The sequence below is a fragment of the Moschus berezovskii genome, chromosome 15 (assembly GCF_049115385.1).
Source record: "Moschus berezovskii isolate FMDL1 chromosome 15, NW_MosBer_1.0, whole genome shotgun sequence".
Taxonomy (NCBI): domain Eukaryota; kingdom Metazoa; phylum Chordata; class Mammalia; order Artiodactyla; family Moschidae; genus Moschus; species Moschus berezovskii.
Window position 1 is genome coordinate 26,260,187 of NC_142474.1, and position 19,383 is coordinate 26,279,569.

A 19,383-nucleotide genomic window follows, 5' to 3' on the forward strand; every position below is an offset into this window, starting at 1 on the left:
AATGGGAATGCAAACATACTTGCAGAATCTAGCATGGTGCCAAAGTAAGGGTGAGGAAACTTCCCACCTGGCACTCACCAGGCCTCAGGCTCTGAGGACAAGGGCCAAGCCTGTCACGTGACAGTCAAACCACAGATCCCAATCCAGTGCCCGGCCATCTGTGCATAGGTTACAAATGCTGCTTCTGTGATAACCACAAGCATTCATCGCTGCTCGGCTTACGAAGAGACTCACATGTATGCTCCCATCTCATTCTCACAGCCAGTCATGGAAATCAGAGCAAGTCTAGTTTTAACAGGTGAGTCCATTGTGATGGTGACACCCAAAGGTTCCTGATCTGTAAGAAGGAGCGAGGTGTGGATTCTAAACCAGGAAAATGGGTTCTAAATCCTGAAGTTCCTCCCCCTACAGGGGAGCAACAGCAGCTGACATCTATGAGTACCTTCCAGGTGCCTGGCGCTGTGCTGGGTAACGCGGGTGCATCTGCTCATCGAAGCCTCAGGACCACGCCGGGAGGCAGGCCTGTGCCACCGGAGCCCCATCTCACAGAAGGCAGAGAGGCAGCGCAGGTGCAGAGAGGGGGCTTTGCCCAAGACCACTCGGCAGGGAGACAGGAGACTTGGGCTTCAGACTAATGGGTTTTGACTCCAAAGGTGGCCCCGCTAACCTTCAGGTTATGCTCTCTCCCCATCTTTAAATGATAATCCACATGACCCTTGGGAGGTTCTCTTGGCTGAGTCCCCTGTCCTTCTGTTTGTGTTATTGTAGGGTTTTCTAAATCTTTAATGAAAGCACACACAAGAAAACTGATTTTTCTTAGACAAAATTAGTTGGTCCCTTTTCCCTTTATTTCATCGTGGACTGTCTAAATCTCAGAAAAAAAGAATTTTAAAATAAAAGCAAATGTCTCTCATTTACCCTTTCTCCACAAAATAAGGTGCAGCGCTGACTTCTTGATAAAAGCCTGGGGTGCCAGGCCTGTGGTTGGTGAATTTGGCACTAACTCTGCCCCATGTTTGCCCTTCTACAAGTAAATGGCCATGGTTCCCCTGTGATAAACCCTGAGGGCCTATAGCAGCGCCTCATGAGTTCTTCAGTGGGGAAGGCGGGGGTGGTTCCCAGAGACAGAAAGGGGGGTCTGGGGCCAGGGTCAGGTGGAAGCCAATCCCCAGCTTTTACGACACTGTTGACAACGCTGGGTGACAGGCACATGGGAATCCACTCTGCTCCTCCCGCTCCTTCTGTGAATCATAGGATATGCGCATGAGGAAAAGTTAAAACTGTTAAAACAGCACTTTAGCAGAAAACAAACAAACAAACAAAATCATGGTTTTATACTTCCTATGTGATCCCCAGCAAGTTACTTAACCTCTCTGGGCTTCAATTCCTCCAACTAAAAACAAACTGGAAGTATATGGGCACATCAAGCTCCACACCTGGGGGGCCTTCCTGTCAGCATCAGATGTGTTGGCATTAGATGTAGGATGAGAGGCCTGACATGCACAGGCGGTCAAAAGTGGCAGCATCATCCCCAGCCAAACACAAACCACGCCCTTATTTCTAAGATGCTGTGTAGAGAGGGTGGGCTTCCCACGTGGCGCAGTGGTAAAGAACCCGCCTGCTAACGCCGGAGATGCAAGAGATGAGGGCTCCACCCCTGGGTTGGGAAGATCCTTTGGAGGAGGAAATGGGAACCCACGCCAGTATTCTTGCCTGGAGAATTCCATGGACAGAGGAGCCTGGGGGGCTGTAGTCCATGGGGTCGCAAAGAGTCAGACACGACTGAGCAACAATTAGAGAGGGCCCCCTGGGGACCTGAACTTCACCTTGAAGAGATGAAGCAGCCTCTGCCCTACTACTCTGTTCCTCACGGCCCCCATCCCCCACTGCCCCAGGAAGTAGGACTAGGCATGACTGGAGCAGGGTCTGGGCCCCATGCACTGGACAGCAGGTGCTGGGAGAGCAGGAGGTGGTTCCCGCCCTGCATCAGAGCACGCCTGGCCCACAGTAGGTGCCGGCTACTATCCACAGAGGACTGCACAGAGTGGCTGGGGAACCCTGGGCAGGCTCTTTGCCTAACCAGGCTGTGATGTGAGGGGGCCTGGTTCGCTGATCCCCAAGCTCCATTAGTCCTCCAGGGCTGGGATCCTTTGCCTGGTGCTATGTGTTGACGTCACACAGGAAACGTATGCTCATGCTGGATGCTCCCCTGGGGCCCCTGCTAACCTGACAAATGAAAGCAAATGCTTGCCTTCCGACCCACTTAGAACAGTACTGGAACCATAGGATGAGTTCATGATGAAACTGAACCCCAATGCACTTTCAGTGTTTGAAAAGAACTTCTGCAGAATTGCCACAACCTGTGAAAAATATTAGAAGAGCAAATTCAAAATGCTGCCATCTACTTGAATTATGAATACTACTCTACATGGAAACGAGACGTTTTTATGCACCCTTCCACTTTTAAAATGAATTTATAAGCACGGGAGAAAGTAATTTTTGTCACAGTGATCATTAGAACACAGAGGGAAAAAAATGTTTAAATATATGGCATTACACATACACACACACATAAAACCCTTCATAAAAAACAGAATTTTAAAAAGGGAATGGCATTAGAAAAATACGTTATTAATCTTAAGGTTCCAAATCTGAGAAAATGTCCCCTTGCTAACTACATCATTATCTTTCAGAACATGTCATTTTTATAACATTTTAACACTATCAGAGTACCTTAGTAAATCGATATTTTCAAGTGATTTTTTTTTTTTCCTCAGTGTTCAGCTGGTACAAGCTCACATAAAACAGGATCAGCTTTTCTTTGCTGGAGTCTGCTTACTATTTTTTTTATTAAACCGTGCTAGAGAATCAACCCAATCTATGTTTAAAAGAAAACACTAAGCAATTGTTTAAAGGGTGTGGTACATAAAGTAAATTACCTACAATTTTCATACTCAGGCACACAGCTAAACCAAAGAGCTAACTTTATATTAATAAAACTATAATACAGTTTCTAATTTCAAAATAAAAGATGCTTTCATGAGTAAATGGACAAATTAAGCCCAGATAAAATACAGGAGTTAAAATGGAAGAAACATAAATATTCCTTTTTCTAAAAATAATAAACAGAAAAGGCCATGATTCCTGACTAATTTGAAGGAGATCCACTGAACCTCAGAAACTTAATCTGCACACAACTTTAAGGCAATAGGCATTAAATAATCATAAACATCATTGGGATTATGAAGTTCCAAAATCAGTATCAGCTGTCTGAAATTAAAAAGAAAAGAAATTATGAAATGTGAAAAACATTATTTCTCTCTCGACTCTCCTTTCATCTTACAGATAAAAATAGCTGTGAGATCAACGGAAGCTAAGGGAAAATGGCTACGCAAAGAAAAGTGAAGAAAAACAAAGAAATCTTAATTCCTCATCTCTCTCATGCACACAAATCAAACCAAAAGAAAATAAGTTAGACTTTGTAAAACAGAGGTTGAGAAATTTATGAATAAGGGCTTTAATCTTTCAACTTTAGGTTATCAGTTCGAAAACACATAAAACTTTTAAAAACCAGATAACATAAAAATAGCCAGGACGCTGAAGTTCCCAAAGATCAGCAGATCAAAGGGAAAACAAACGAGGTTTCCCGGTCGCCGCGGCCCTAGACGCTGCAGACTAAATTCTCCGCCTGTGCTCTCGGCTCGCGCGCCCGCACGAGGTCCGCTTGGGGAGAACCGAGCCGGGCTCCGCGCTCCCGGGAAAATCCATCACCCGCCGGTGGGAACAAGCCACCGCCAGAGAGCTCCCTCCAAGTGGGGAAGGGGAGAAGGGCGCGGAAATAAACGGCATGATTTCCAACCTGGCAAAGGAAAGGAAATGAAAGAGTGATTGCGTGGAAGTTAGGACCAGAAGCCAGGGGTGCCGATGAATACTTGCACATAAAAAAAAAAGCACTGTTTTCAGAAAAATGATACCAGTATCGTGGGCACGGAACACAGAATTTATATCGGTGGGCTTCGGCTTCAGTAACCACCGCACAGATGGCGGCGATAACGCCGTCGGGCGAGGTTAGTCGGCTCGGCCCGGCCCGGCCCGGGAAGCGGGTCCTCGCAGCCGGCCCCGGCCCCGGCCCCGGGTCCACACCGTGCCCGCCCTCGGTCCCCGGCCCCGGGCGGTGGATCGGCCGGTCCCCCGTCCCGCCTCCATCCTTGCTCTCCGGCCCCCCGTGCCCGGTGTCTGCCGGCCTCCGGCCCCAAGCCCACCGGGGGTCTCGGTCCCCGCATCCCCATCGGCGCCCCGGACCCGGGGGAGACGGTTCAGCCCGGCCCGAGGCGGACCGCGCCGAGTTCCGCGTCGGCCGCTAGAGGGCGCGATGCCTTCACGGAAAAAAACGTGGTCCTGTTTTTCTCAGACTGCGCCGGGGACAAGGCACGACTGAAACCTCAATCTCTCAAATTAAGCATAATGATTAAGGATCACAGCAAAGAGAAAATCTTCTCGTTTGCCCCTAGCATCGGCCAGATCTTATCCCGAAGAGCTGCAAAAGCCTGATGGATTTCTACAGGGAAGACAATTATTTGAGAGATTTCTAGTTGAGGGCAAGAAAAATGAAAACAAGAGATTACTGAAATAAATCTTGAGGAGGTGAAAACTAACACCCAAACAACACCACCACAAACAAATCTACTCAATACTGCGGAAAGCACATTCTACACGCCGGGAAGGAGAATTATTTAAGGGGACGATTTCACTCTTCTGGAATCACTAAAACCTTGAACATTCCTCTTGCCGGCACACAATGGAGTTAAATAACTCCTTCACACAGAAAATGATGTGCAGCTCTGAGCCACCTTGGGGGATGTTTTTATTCAATAATCACCTCATCTGGGTTAGACTTTCTCATCTCTTTCACTGTAGCATAATTTTCTTTAGGAGCTGAAGTGTATAAACCATGCTGTGTCCTTAAACAGAGGGTTACACTCAGAATGTTCAAGAAAGCTTTGGCAAAAACGCCTCCGATTAATAGGAGAATATTGAAGAGCGGGTGATTCATCTTTTATTTGGTTCGAATAAATTGCCTTATAGAACAGCAGAACACTCTAATTCCAAAGTGACTCTCGCCCTGTCTGCCTCTGAAAATGAATGTCTCCCCAGAGACTGTGGTATTTGTAACTTAGAGCTTTGGAATTCAGTTTATCCCTTAATAAAAACATAATCTCTTTACCCAGAAGAAGACTCTTACTGCTACTTTAGAAATCAATTATAAGGTAGGAAAATTAAGAATCATTCCATCTAATTTGCCTTCTCATATCCCCAAACAGGTTTTACTTACTCTGCTAGTTCATATCGAAACCTCCAATTCCTGCTGTTATCGGTCACTACAAATTCTTGAAGCTGATAAAGATATTCTCTCCTCTTGTCTTCATGAAGCAACTAGTTTTTTAAAATTTACATATAAATAAGAATATATAATCCTCCAGAATGCCCCCCAATACTCTGTTTTATTATAAACTTCAGGTTATACATCTGTCCCCGGCCATAGCTGTATGCCTTCCTGTCGCCTGTGTCTCCATCACCCAGAGTGGCTATGAATTAGCTTTGCTGTGAACACACAGACAGTGCCTCCCTGACTGCTTCCCCTGTTTCATGTATGTGCTTGTGTGTTTCTACACGCCCTCCACTCTTCCATCTTTCACAATTTCCTGCCTGAAAAAAAAAAAAAAAAAACAGGCCTGTGTGTGCTCGGGAGATAATGCCACACTGCTTCCCGGGGAGGAGGCACTGCTCACGCTCTGTGCCCACACCAGCCAAGCAGCAGGCACCCAGCTCTGTCAAGGGCAGCTCCCAGTCGTCTGGATGCGACTAATTAGTTTCTTGAGGTCATTTTTAAACTCTCAGTTTTACACTCATCATTTCTTTAGGAGGGGAGAAAAAAAAAAAAAAAGGCAAGGAGGCAATCAGCACCATCTTGCAAGAAAAAGCTCTTCATGCAGAACTGAGATTGGATTTCAGCCGGGCTCTTCCCTTAGATGACCCCGGGCAAGGCACACGCAGCCTGGAAGCCCAGCTTCTCCTTTCCCGGAGTATAATTCTCCTTCGCATTAGAACTCTAAGGGACAGGGAGATTAGGAGGAAAGATAGAAAAATATTTACCCATCACTGAAAGAATGCCCACTTTAAGAGTGTGGATGATACGTTTCAACTGAAGAAACCCAGACAGCTGTTTTGTTTTTTTTTTTTTAAACTGATACTATCCAGGGTTTTAAAAAATTGTATTGAAGAGGGGAGGTTTGTTTTCTGTTTTAACCCTTCTCCCTACCTTTAGAAAGTCATACAGGTGTTTGAGGACTCCTATTCATACTTCATCCAGGTCCTTTAGAAACCCATTGAAGATGGGTAGCGGGTGGGCTGCTGTTAAATGCTCCCCAAGGATCACAGCAAGCTCATGGAAGGAGAAGGCCAGGGTGCACTGGACTATCCACTGGGTGGACCGCAGAAGGCAAGCAGAACTCAGTGTTATCAAGAGCGTAGGTGGCATTTCTGGAGCAAAACTGATACTGCCAGGTGCTGACCACTTAAAGCTCTATTTCATCAGAGGCCAGTAAACATGTCAACTTCAGCCACAAAAAGCACAGGTCAGTGGGCCTGGCCGCAGCTTCCCCGTCTCCTAATTAGATGTTCTGTGCCAGCCTCTGCAAAGGCTCCTTTTACCTGCACGTCGGAGGCCAGCGTCTTGTATGTATCTTTCAGGCAGTGCCAATTCTGCCGGCCCAGGGTGAGCGCCACCCCCGGGGAGGCTGCAGGTGCAGTGTTTGCCTTTGTTGGTATTGACGGTCAGCGCTCAAGCTGGGTCGGTCATGGACACGTACTGATCTAGCAGGGGCTGAGGTATTATGTCCTGGGAAATGGGAGAGAAAGGAAACCATAATGCTTGCAGGAGAAAGGGAGAATACTCCCAAAAGACAAGATGGTTGGAACTTAAATGTGAAAACAACCAAGCAGAGACATAAGAGGGACGAGAGGCCTGGACCGACTTTTGGTTTTACGGGGGGTGAGTTTTCAACCTGGACGCAAGTTAAAGCAGGGTTGTTTCCAAACTGGTCCAACACCATGTCACAGAGTACAGTCTAGAACATCAATGTCTGGTTAGACCGGTCCAGGCAGCTCTGGAGAATGCAAACCCTCTCCTCTTCTCCTATAACTGCCCCAGCCCCTATGGCTTGAGGCCCTCGCTCTGCTCACTACTACCTTTTTCCAATGGACAGAACCCTGCCTTCTTAAGACATTACCCACTAACCTTTTCTCCATAAGGACAATGGGATTCAGCGATTAAAAGCCTTTAAGAGACCTTTCATAGCACAAGAAACTAAGCCACAAGATAGAACAATACCAAACATGGCTCAACAAAGGAAGTTGTCAAAAAGTTTTTGGACCAAAAAATAGGACTTAAATGGTTTGTATAAATAGACATTAAACATTAATGCATACATGTCAAATTCTTTTCTCATACTTCACTTTGTTTTATTAAGATACCATTCTAGATTGTTCGGAATACTTTAAATACTACTTGAGAATTTACTTTTTTTCAGTTGGAGAGGAAATATTAGCAACATAGATTATGAACTAAGATATGTCATTAATATTGATGGAAGAAAAACATTTGGCTCCAACAGCCATTCTTAAATTTAACTTCCAGATAATGTAAAATTTTTAGTTGCTTTTCTTGTCAAGGAGCAAACCTGTAATTTAGATTTATTCTCTTCGAAGGGACTGGAGCCATGCCTCTGATCAGTCTCCCAGAGGCCCCTCATCCCACTGCTAGGTTCGCCTGGACCTTGCAGAGTACAGTGGGCAGGTTAGCAACACAGTCCGAAGGAGGAAGCCATCCTACTGCTCCCCCTTCAAAGAACCCTCTTTTCAAGGCCAGAAATGACTTCGGCAAACCAAGGCCAGAGCTCCCCCTGAAGTCAGTGGCATTTCTCTAGATGCCAAAAAATACATTTGCCAGCTTATATTTGATATTGCACAGCTCACTCACTGCAGGTGCACCTTACATTCAAGGCTGCTTGAGGCTCTTACAAAAGACAGACTCTCGTTGGTGGGTACCAACAACCTGAGTCTGCATCTCCCCTTCTTTAAGTCCCAGGACCCCCGGCATGGTTAACTGATAGACAATCACGTGTTTAAAGCATAGACCACTCCAGAAGGCAGAGCAAGGTTTGCAGGGAATGGTGATCAGCACCCTCAGCGTTTCTCAGGAACGGGAGAGCGCCTTCCGGCTGGGCTCCAGAAAGAGAGGGTGGACAGGGAAGGGAAGGACCCATTTAATCTGAGTGAAAAGACACGGCTGATAAAAGAGTATTTACTAAGGAAACTGTTCTCAATTTTCACATGTGCAAATACCTCTAATGTTTGCTGATGAACCTTTACATTAGGTTAACAATTAAAATGAGCAGGACCATCCGGTGGTGACATATTGGTCTCTGATCATTGATTAACTGAGATGGACCTGACCTTCTCCTTCAACCATAACATGGATTTTCCTACTTGCACTTGAAATGTCATACTGTCGACTAGCTTAATGGATTCTGACAAATCAGCTCAATATATGATCCGGGAAAGTCGATTAATACACCGATAGATGCTTCGCTTGCTCTGAGGCATGCTACCAGAACCTTCAATTCCCAAGGTTTTCACTGAAATGTACTGTTCATTTTAATAGAGGAACATGATAAAACAGAAATATTTTGATGTGATAACCTAAGACCTCAATTTCTCCAAGTTAATAAATTCCCAGAGATTAATAAGTAATAGATCATTTCTCTTCTTCCAGGAATTAATTTTATTCCCAAGTCTTCAGTGTCATGATTACATACAGAATTGACTCCCAGAGCCAAGTTAAGGTTTAAGTAAACCACCCCGAGTCAAGGCAGGCCCAGAAGGAGCTAGGAGGTCATCTCCCCAGAAAATCACCAGGCAGTCAGAAGAGACAAGTGGGAAGAATAAGACCCTCTTTCCCCTGGACAGCTCTGCATTGAGTCGGCACACAAAGATGGTAGAGCAGGAGCTGGACCAGGGTCAGCACAAGAGCTGAGGGGACCAGTCTCCCAGCTTTACCTCCTCTTCTGCCTCATGGCTTAAGCTCTTTGAGGTTTTTTTGTTTGTTTGTTTTTTCTTCTTTTGCAACTAGAAGCATCCTGACTGACCCCTTAGGAAACTAAGAGTCAAGTTCAAGCTGCCTGGCATGTCTCACAATAAATCAAATGCCCAACTATGCAGACCCTTCAAGATCCCTCACTCAAGAGCGCCAGCTTGAAGTATCTGTTCTTTCTTTTCTGTTTTCATGTCCATGTATGACAAAGAAGCCCAAAGAGTACCACATCTCCCACCAAGGGAAACGTGACCACACCTTTCCACTTAACACAGATAGTTTTTATACTCCAGGCAACAAGAGTAAAAATGTGAGCTTTCTTGCCTATTTTTTGAAACAAATCAGCAAAATAGGATATCATCTCATCCCTTACTAGTCAAAGGCAACCTTAACGAACTCTTAAAACATTTAGGATTTGGGCCGTTTTCATTCATCTTTTGTTTTGCTTTAGACCAAGGGGATAAAGGGAGGTGATAAGTTAGTTTAATCATGAAAACCAAAATATAAACTGTGAGAATGGACAAACAATTGGTACTCTGGCCCTGGAGACCATAATTTTGAAGATTCCCCATCACAGCACATAAAAATGAAAGGGCGCCAACACACCATGACTTTATGAGCACAGGCTCCTCGCTGATTTTAATTCGATAGTCTTACCATTACCTGGGAAGGACCCCAGCTCAAGGGGGTCCGTGTGCAAGCTTAGTAGGAATTAGCAAGGCATCAGAGCCTCTAACCACAAGCAAGCTGGAAAGCTGGAGAAACTTAAGGTGAGAAATAAATGCCAAATCATGTATAAAATTTAAACAAAAAGGTACAAATGAACCTCTTTACAAAACAGAAGTAGAGTCATGGATGTAGAAAACAAACGTATGGCTGCCAGGAGACAAGGCAGGGGGAGGGGTAAATTGGGAGACTGGGGTTGATATAGACACACTACTATAGATAACTCATAAGGATCTGCTGTGTAACACAGGGAACTTGACTCAATACTCTCTAATGGCCTACGTGGGAAAAGAATCTAAGAACTAGTGGATACGTGTACGTGTTAAACTGATTCACTTTGCTATACTTCTGAAATGAGCACACTGCACATCGAATGTGTCAGTTGCTCATTCATGTCCAAGTCTTTGTGACCCCCATGGGCTGTGGCCCACCAGACTCCACTGTCCATGGAATTCTCTAGGCAAGAATACTGGAGTAGGTTGCCTTCTCCAGGGGATCTTCACAACCCAGGAATCGAACCTGGGTCTCCTGCACTGCAGGCAGATTCTTTACCATCTGAGCTACCAGGGAAGCCCACATCAACTATAGTCCAATAATTTCTTTTTTTTTTTTTTAAAGAAAGAAGTGCTGGGCTTCCTCCTTGTCCCAGACGTAGAGTCCAGGTCTCACTGGGGCTGGCTCCAGAATAGAGGAGGAAAAAGTGATGAGCGACTGGCTTTTCAAAATCTCTCCTCCAAGAAACAGCATCCACCACTCCATCCTGAGCAGCCAAGTGTGACAGGAGGCCCGCAGGACAGGCTGGAGGTGACACACAGCTTGAAGGCCGCTGTCAACTTTACATTCCAGGAGTTGCATGAACTCACCTCCTCTCATCACTGAAAGATGTGAATGTCGGTCAGCGGTGAGATGGAGCCTTTAGACATTTAATTCCCCCCAAAGAAGCAGGTCTCATCATCTCTGGGGAGGGGGGAAGGCGCTTTTTGGTCTCCCACCTCTGTTTCATGGAGGAGAGTCAGTGTTATCAATCACCCCATTGATTGGTTGTCTAGTTATCCAACACATGACCTTAAGAATAAAATTAAATTTGCCATTTATCATCTCTGCCAGGATATATTAATAAAAGAAAATGCGGCTTTGTGATTTCTGTCACATCCTCGGTGACAGAGGGACAGGGCAGAGACTTACCATGCTTGCTAATATCCTGGCTGCGGAGAGCTTGCCCCACAGTGGTGAGGTCAGCCGGGAGCCCTGGCTGTCAGGGGCAGGGACGGGACCTGGCACGGACACTTCCCTTGGCCCTTCTCTTGGCTGGTGTCAGGCCTTGTTCACAGAGTCAAGCTGGGCAGGTCTCAGTGCAGCTGAATCCCTGAACTTGAGCTACAGGAAGAGAAGTTTCGAGAATTTTAATAACTGGATTTGGCCTTAAACAAGACAAGCTGGATGCAAACATACTGCACAAGCACAGCACCCCCACGCCACCCCCCAGCCCCCACACAAGCTCTCGCCCAGATGCTGATGTTTACAGACATTAACTTTATTCCAGCTAAACACCAGCCATGCACAGAGCATCAAACCTGAAATCAAAAAGCCTCAGTTGGGAAAATCAGAGTTTAACTTCATCATCTTTCACAGAAAGACAACACAGTGTCCTGAACACCGCTGTCTGGGAGGCCCAGAAGCACAGTGGGTGGGGGTCCCCCATTTATAAAGTGGACAGCTGCTGGCCCTGCCATACACACACACACACACACACACACACACACGCGTGAGCTGGGGCGATCTTCATGGATGAGTGAAGACCTCGCTCCTGAGCCCCCAGGGCTACTCGCTCTTTCTGTCCACGACTCGACAACCTGAGACCCTCCTAACAGTGAAGATGACATATTTCACATGCCTTTCTATAAGAACAAACTCATGTTTCCAAGGCCCCAGCCGCCACACACACAGCACTGCCTGCAGCCTGTTTTCTACTAGTCACATCCCAGAGAGTCACTGAAATATTTGGAGTTTGCAAAGATCACACCCCACCATGGCTAGGGCGTGAATCCCCAAGATGGGGTTTCTTTCCGAATCTTTGTGGGTCCCAGTTCCCTTTGAGCACTGATGAAAGTTGCGGGTCCTTTCTCACAAAGAGATTAAGTCCGCATCTGCATGCAGGATTTCACAAATGCTTTGGGGAAACTGGAAGAAACCTCTGAACTCATCCCTGACTTCTCGAGATGATGGAGTCCTGGCCATGCCTAAAGCCTGCCTCACATGTCAGCTGCTCTTCCAGGTCTTCTCCCAGACCCTTCCTCTGCCCCCAGGAGGGACGGCTTCCCGGCCTGTGCACCCACCCCTGCCCCAGCCCCTGACACTCCCTATGCAGGGGATTGTTTCCGTAATCCCCTCAACCAGGCCATGAGGGCCTCATGTGTCTGTTTGTCATCACCACCTCAGCATCCAGTCCAGGTCCAGGCACTGAATAACTCAGCTTTAGAAATGCATTTTCCAAGAACAGACCTTTGTCTATAACTATTAGGAGCGATATGTTACATGTGCTTGATCCTTCAGCAAACGCTGAGTTAATTTCCTTTATGAATTTAAAGACACAGAATAATCACAGGGCTAACTGGATTTTCACATTTCCTTTCCCGAAAGGCTTCACAAATCTTTGCCCGGCAACAGCAGCAAGTGTTGTTTTTTTCTCCAGTTTCCCCAACTCAGGGAAGAATACAAATCTAGCCGTGTTTAGAGAAAGAAGAGGCGTGATGATGGATATGGACCGCAGGGCCTGGCTCCCAGATCAGACACTCTGTGGGAACACTAGTCACAGCAAGAAAAATACCCCAGAGAAGAAGTTGTACTTTTCCTGGCTGCACAAAGGCAAACATCTTCAGGTTTAGGTGAGGGCTGAGTTAACAGGCTCTGAAAGGAGCACGGTCCTTAGCTGTTTATAACTAGAAAGGGCATTGTCACACAGGGAGAGACAGAACTGGGTCCAAGAAGCTAATGAAATTTCCACTGCTTAAGACGTGCCTGAGAACTGCCTGCTTTTACCTGAAAGCTGGCTCTAGTTTTGCACGCATGGCTGAAAAGCAAGGAGGTGAAACCCCTGCTGGGACCTGTACAGTGGGATCCCCAGGGTGACAGCAGTGGAGAAAGATGGAGCCAGGCTCCCCCTGCACCCCCCACCCTGGGGGGGGGACACAAGGGAGCGCACATACAGAGAAAGATGCTGTTTTCTCTCATCACGATGGACAACAGTTATCTTGAATGCCTGGGTCGTTCATCATGTGCTCTTGCAAGCTATCCAGAACTCTCTGGATCCCGCTCCTGGCCACATAGCCCCTGTGCATGGCCCCGGATGAAATCCCGCTTTCCTCCCATGGCCAGCCTCACTCAGCAGCAGCTCTAAGTCCTTGCTTGTGTCAGGGAGAGGAGTTCGCCAATAAAGGAAATTATTGAAAGCATCCTCAGGACACACTGGGCGGGCCCAGGAATCAGGTCGAGGGTGGCCATGGATGGGGAGGTTGTTAACACTGGGGAGCTTCATGGCCTCTGGGGGAAGCCTGGTCAGCTCGGCTCCAGCCAAGACAGACTCTTCCACCAGGTTCTCCACCAGGCCACCAGAGGAGCCACTGACACGTGGGAAGGTGCTGGTGTCTGTGGACAGGCCTTCTCTAGGCAGAGCTGGCTCTGTCTGGCCTGGCTGTGCTGAACTAGGTTAAACTGAGGGAAGCAAGTTTTTAGCGCTGCACAATAGACTGGAGATTGAGGGCATGAGGAGAAGAGGGTGACAGAGGGTGAGATGGGTGGATGGCATCATCGACTTAATGGACATGAGTTTGAGCCAGCTCCAGGAGATAGTGAGGGACAGGGAAGCCAGGTGTGCTGCAGTCCATGGGGTCGCGAAGAATTGGACACGACTGAGCTACTGAACAACAAACAACACAATAGACTGGAAGGAAAATGGGAAAAGGTGAGGTCCACGTCCTCGCAAGCCAGTCCTCCCATCTACCTGGAGACCCAAACTCTCAGGTGTCCTGGGGCCAGAAGACACTAACCTCACAGGGGACGAGAGGCCCAGTCAGTACCCTCGGATCCGCTGAAAAAGGCACAGGAAGGTGCAGCCAACCCCTCCACCATGCCCAAGGGGTGCATGAGCCCTGGCTTCGGTGCGCTGGCACCCCTTGGCATGGCAAGACTTCTTGCACTTACTGCTCATCAGTCCCTCCACCAGGGGGCAGGCGTTAGGAAATAAAAGGTGCTGGACCTGGTAAGACCTGGCTACTCACGAGCCAGTTGGAAAGTCTTGATGAGGAAGACGTGGCGCCCCAGGCCTGACCTTCGGCAAGAACTCAGTGAATTTTGGTGAAGAAAGGTGGAGGGAAGGATCCGCCACCCTTACAGAGCATCCATACCACCTGAGATGTGAATTAACCTCTTCTCACACTGCTAAGTAACATTAACACTGGAGAGATGCTTGTGAACCATCTCGAATGGTCTGCTTAGACTGTACCCATCATCTTCAGAGGGAAGACAAAAAGAACACAAAAAAACCCAAGATCAATCACTAGAACATATGAGAAACACAGTGTAGGGCCGACGAACAGTGGGTCAGGAATGTCACTTTCATGTGCATGTAAAATCCTATGGCACAAAAGTCTATTTGGGAGACTTCACATTTTCCCTGTGTGAATTGTCCAAAGAACTTCATTAATCAAATGGTAAAAGAAAATTTTCTTTATAGGTTATTTAATCACTACTCTCAATGAATATTTTATCTAAATTTAGGAGACAGTAGCTTCATTATTTATAACCCAGTAGTCATGTTTCAAAATCATTATTGCAATTACTTTTTGCTTCTTTACATAATTAAAGCTCTAATATTCCATCTTGCCCAGAAGGTCACTGTTACTAAAACTCCAGACAAGATAATTGCTAGAATTTTAGGGGGGACGCTTGAGGTGAAACAGGGACCCTGATAATTATCTGGCTGAAACTCACCAGGCGGAGGCTGTGTCCCCACAACCGCCTGCACCTGGTAGCCCGGGCTAATGTCCGAGTCCACACCAGGAGCCAGTGGTCAGATTTTCAGGGTACCATCTTTCTGAATATAAAGGCCAGCCCTGGAGGGGTTGGAAAGTTGGTGATGAAGGGGCCCAGACTGGAAGGCATCCTGGAGCACCTGAAACCAGAGAGAAGGGCTCAGTGGGGACAGGGTCTGATTCACTTGATTTCAGGCGGGACAGATGGCTAACCACCAGACAACTCGCTGTCCACCAAATCATGTCTCAGCAGGTGTATTGCTTTCTAAAACCAGTCCCTAAGTTCCAAATAAACTATTTTTCAACAGAAAATCAGGAAAACTGTAGTACTGTCATGTAGTTTGTATGCTTCCAGAATATTAATTCCATATCAAATAATTTCAGACTTTGTAAAGCATGTGAATAGCGCTTATTAATCACTGTGGGCATGTTTATGACTGTAACAGAAAAGGTAACTTGGCAGTTACAGTTTTCTCCTCCTCATTTTCATTTCTGGAATATTTGTTTGCTACCAACGCTCCAGGCTTCTGAAATTTCAGGTGCCCTAATAATCCTCACAAAGTCTAAATAAGCTGGTCCATTACCGAAAAGACACAGGACACAGTGACAAGTCTGGAGGCCACGCTGAGGCCCCAGAGTGGCCACACTCACCCATCGGCAGGGGTCACTGATCAGTGTGATAAAAAGGGGCCAGAGTCTGGCCCTGCAGACCTCAGGGGACGTGTTGTGGGCCATGGCCAGGAAGCACTCAGCACAGGCTTTCCGCATCACCCATATGCTCTCCGTGCAGGGCTTAAAAAGCTTCGGGAGCTACCAAAGCAAACAGAACCTTGCTGCTCAGACTCAGCCATCCTGAGCAAGGGCGGCCTGACTCAGTGATGCTGTGGAGGCAGAGCCATAAGTTAAGGGTGCAGAAAAGGGAACCAGATATGAGTCCAAAAGGAAGCATCTGAAACAAACAGAAATAAAGAGAAGCAACTTCCTTTACCCCTTAAATCCTAGGAAATGACCTGGTTAAATCCAACAAGATAAATACAGAAAACCTCCCAAAGGCTGAATGACTGGTATCTGTTACGTGAATTGTAGAGAAGAATTGTGGATGACTTTGAAATTCTGGATTCCCCAAGCAGCACACCCACCAAGGTAAGATGGTCTTTGGGGATGTTTTAGACATAAGGGAAAGTGTTAGTCGCTCAGTCTTGTCCAACTCCTTACAACCCCATGGACTATAGCCCACCAGACTCCTCTGTCCATGGAATTTTACAGGCAAGAATACTGGAGTGGGTTGCCATTCCCTTCTCCAGGGGAACTTCCCCACCCAAGGATCAAACCCGGGTTTGCCTGCATTGCAGGCAGATTTTTTTTTTTTACGTCTGAGCCACAGTCTCCCTTTTAATCATAGAGGGCAGACTGTTAAAACCTGATAGTAATGCAAACTGTTCCTGTTCATAGAAGGCAAGCTGGGAGCGATGGAACACAATGGGTTATCATCACCCTGGATATGGATGGTGGTGAGTCAATTTATAAGCTCACGTCGGTCCTCCTCAGTGTGACTGAACATGGGGCACTTCAGTTAAGCTAGTTGTTGGGCCTTACTGGTTCCTTCACTAATTGATAAAAGCATTCAATAAAAGCTCTGACCTGTGTTCATCTTATATCTGTATGGCGGTCATGATTATGACCTCTTTTTAAATTTACCCTTTAAAAAGAAGGCTTTATTTTTAGTATCCTTAGGTAAAATAATCAGCCAAAAGGCTTCACAAATAGAAACATATGATAGTGGAAATATCCACCTACAGAAAGACTTGTATGTTGGTCACTGCTCTTCTCCTGTATACTACAGGAGATAACACTGTGTGTTCTTGGCAACAGCCCACTAAAAATTATTTCAGAATTATGTTGAATGGCTCCAGTTTAAATAGAACAAAATGAGCTTCTAAACTTACACTTAAAAATCAACTTAAAGATGATACTTTTTGAGGCTAATTCAAACCACATAGGTAAGACGCCCTGTCACATAAACGTGGCAAGTGCTTACTCGGCACAGTTCTCTGGGGACCTGGGGCTCGGTGGACAGTGGAGAAACAGACCAACATGACTAGGTGAAGGTCATGACTAGGTGAAGGCCCATCAGTAACACTGTAGAGAGGGGTGTGAGGGACACACCCTGAACAGAACACGACAGGACGCCGAGGGAGGAGAAACTAATTCTGACACAGCGGCAGGTGAGTCCAGACAGGGAAAAAGCCAATGCACCTGCAAGCTGGGTGTGAACGGTGAGCAGGGTTCCCCCGGGAAGGGAAGCCTCTGGGAGGGGTGGGTAGTAATGAGCAGGGGAGGTGGGGGAGAGAGGCAGTATGCAAGAGCAGAAAGCCTCGAGGCCCTGAACAGCCCCCCAGCCAAAGGGTGACATGGCTCTCCACCCTGCTGTGCCAAGAATCACCAGGGGCTTTATCAGAAATACCCCTCTTTTGCCTTCCCCTGATTTACATGCATGACCAATGGTTAGAGCAGCAATCAGACCCGAGGGAGGTGATGGAGGTGAGACAGGAAAGGTACCTGTGAAGGGACCTGGGCAGGGGGGCAGGAAATGGGAGTCTGGATTTTAATCTGTAAACCAAGATAAGTCCCACAGGTACTGAAGCCCAGCAGTGAGGTGGTGGAACCGTGTGACAGAAAGAGCAGTCACAAAGGAACAGAGGAGGTGGCTTAGACAGCAGGAAGAGACTGGGGGAAGTGACCAGTGAGGAAGCAACAGCAGGAGCCCCCAGGAAAGAGGTGGGGGCTGCTCCTGCTCAACCCTGCAACCAGCCACCCGGTGCTTAAGAGAAACCTCAGCTCCTCGAGTCAAGAAACCTGAAACTGATGAATGCAAAAGTGAGCTGCTGTTCCAAAGTAACCGGCTCATAAAGACAAAACTTTACCACTAATTTCAAAAGTGCCGTAAAATGTGCGTCGGCAATTACAATTGGCAAAATGTCATGTACCAAAAATTGTTCAAGGCCTTCTTGTCTGACAGCGTGACAAGTACCACCAAAATTTGTAGCACACACCCTAAAAAAGGCAAAACACAGGCTCATTATTCTCAGATTTCTTTTTGTCTTAACAAATTGTGAAAACCAACAAGCAGGAAGCTTGAGAGCAATTACTCTGCTGGTCGGGCAGCTAACAAGCACTTACGGAGTGCGGTGCCCACTCGGCACCACCCAGGTGCCTTTGCTGCATTGGAAACAGAAGATTTACACAGAGCACCACATGCTAGGACGTTCTGGCTCCTAATTGTCTCAATACATAATGCATTTAGTTAGCAATAGAGCAAAAGAGACCCTTAACATTCTCTGCATGGCAAATGAGCCCTGTCTCCTTGGCTCCACATCGTGTCATGCGGACAGGCCATAGAGAAGATAAGCAGTTGCACAGCAAGGTGGAGGGGGAGGCTGCTGTGGAGGGGGAGCGGGGGGAGGCAATGGCCTTCAGAAGGAAGACTCTGACAACCAAGTGACCAGCCATAAAAGGGGAGGGCAGAGCAGGGAGTGCTCAGAATGGACGGCAAACCTAAGAGGGTCCTAGAGCCCCTCAGCCCAGACAGTGAGAGGCCCTGCATGCCTGACCTGGCATCTAAGCACAAGCCGACAGGTCTCAGCAGGCCTCTCCCTCCTGTGCCTCCCTGAATCTCCACGGGGCCCAAGTGGCAGGGAGAACTGGCAGCGGTATTCACTGTTGTCTTACACGGTTCACTCTGGCCATGCTTTTCATCCAAACTGTGTCTACTGAGGAAGTCCAGGCACTTTAAAGGAATCGATCTTGAATGTTTTAACTTTCTGAGTTTTGAAACCACATGATCCCACCTTCTGAACTTGAAAGACCTTCCCGTAGCTACACAGTTCACAGAATCGAGGGAACAGCAGGCGTTCAACTGTGCTCTTGCTCAGCACTGACGACAGCTTGCAGATTATCTACAAATAATAAGAAAAATCCCGGGTCACTTGAGATACCACAGCACAGATCTCACATGGATCACTAACTAGATTCTGAAAGCGAATATTCAAAATATTGCCAGAATACCCCGGGAGTCAAAACAGAAAACACCTTCTTTTGCATTTTGTCAAGTTACATCAATAGAAGGCCAACAGTTTTAAACTCTTACTCAGACTGTCTAAAGCCTGAGAGTTACCGCTTACCAGATGCCTACTGTGTGCCCGACACACACATGAACCTCTTATGTACATCCCCTCTTTCACGTTCCTCAAAACCTACGACATAAGTATCATTCATCTTCATTTTTCCAGATGAGGAAACTAACACTCAAAGATGGGAAGTCCTGTTACTCAAACCAAATATTGGTAAAGTGGGATATAAAGGAATAGCTGGCTTGCAGGCCATCACCAAAGACGTACCAAACACTGGCAGGACTAAAAGGGAGCAGACCTTGGATGCACCATGGCCTGCTGCTGTCTTTCTGCCCAGGGCACCCCT

At 47.0% G+C, this 19,383-nt stretch overlaps 1 pseudogene across 1 annotated transcript in view; it reads right to left on the reverse strand.

Moving 5' to 3' along the window:
* LOC129561602 (serine/threonine-protein phosphatase 4 regulatory subunit 1-like) overlaps positions 1 to 19,383 on the reverse strand; it is a 74,569-nt pseudogene that overhangs the window by 4,806 nt on the left and 50,380 nt on the right. Inside the window, exons 11-22 of the transcript XR_016039071.1 lie at positions 18,757 to 18,863; positions 17,895 to 17,961; positions 15,559 to 15,717; positions 14,901 to 15,047; positions 13,954 to 13,964; positions 13,112 to 13,578; positions 11,063 to 11,129; positions 6,712 to 6,898; positions 6,320 to 6,481; positions 5,333 to 5,433; positions 3,150 to 3,270; positions 2,227 to 2,360 (exon numbers count right to left, since the gene is read on the reverse strand). The product of XR_016039071.1 is annotated as a serine/threonine-protein phosphatase 4 regulatory subunit 1-like (transcript). The remainder of the gene's footprint in view (positions 1 to 2,226; positions 2,361 to 3,149; positions 3,271 to 5,332; positions 5,434 to 6,319; positions 6,482 to 6,711; positions 6,899 to 11,062; positions 11,130 to 13,111; positions 13,579 to 13,953; positions 13,965 to 14,900; positions 15,048 to 15,558; positions 15,718 to 17,894; positions 17,962 to 18,756; positions 18,864 to 19,383) is intronic.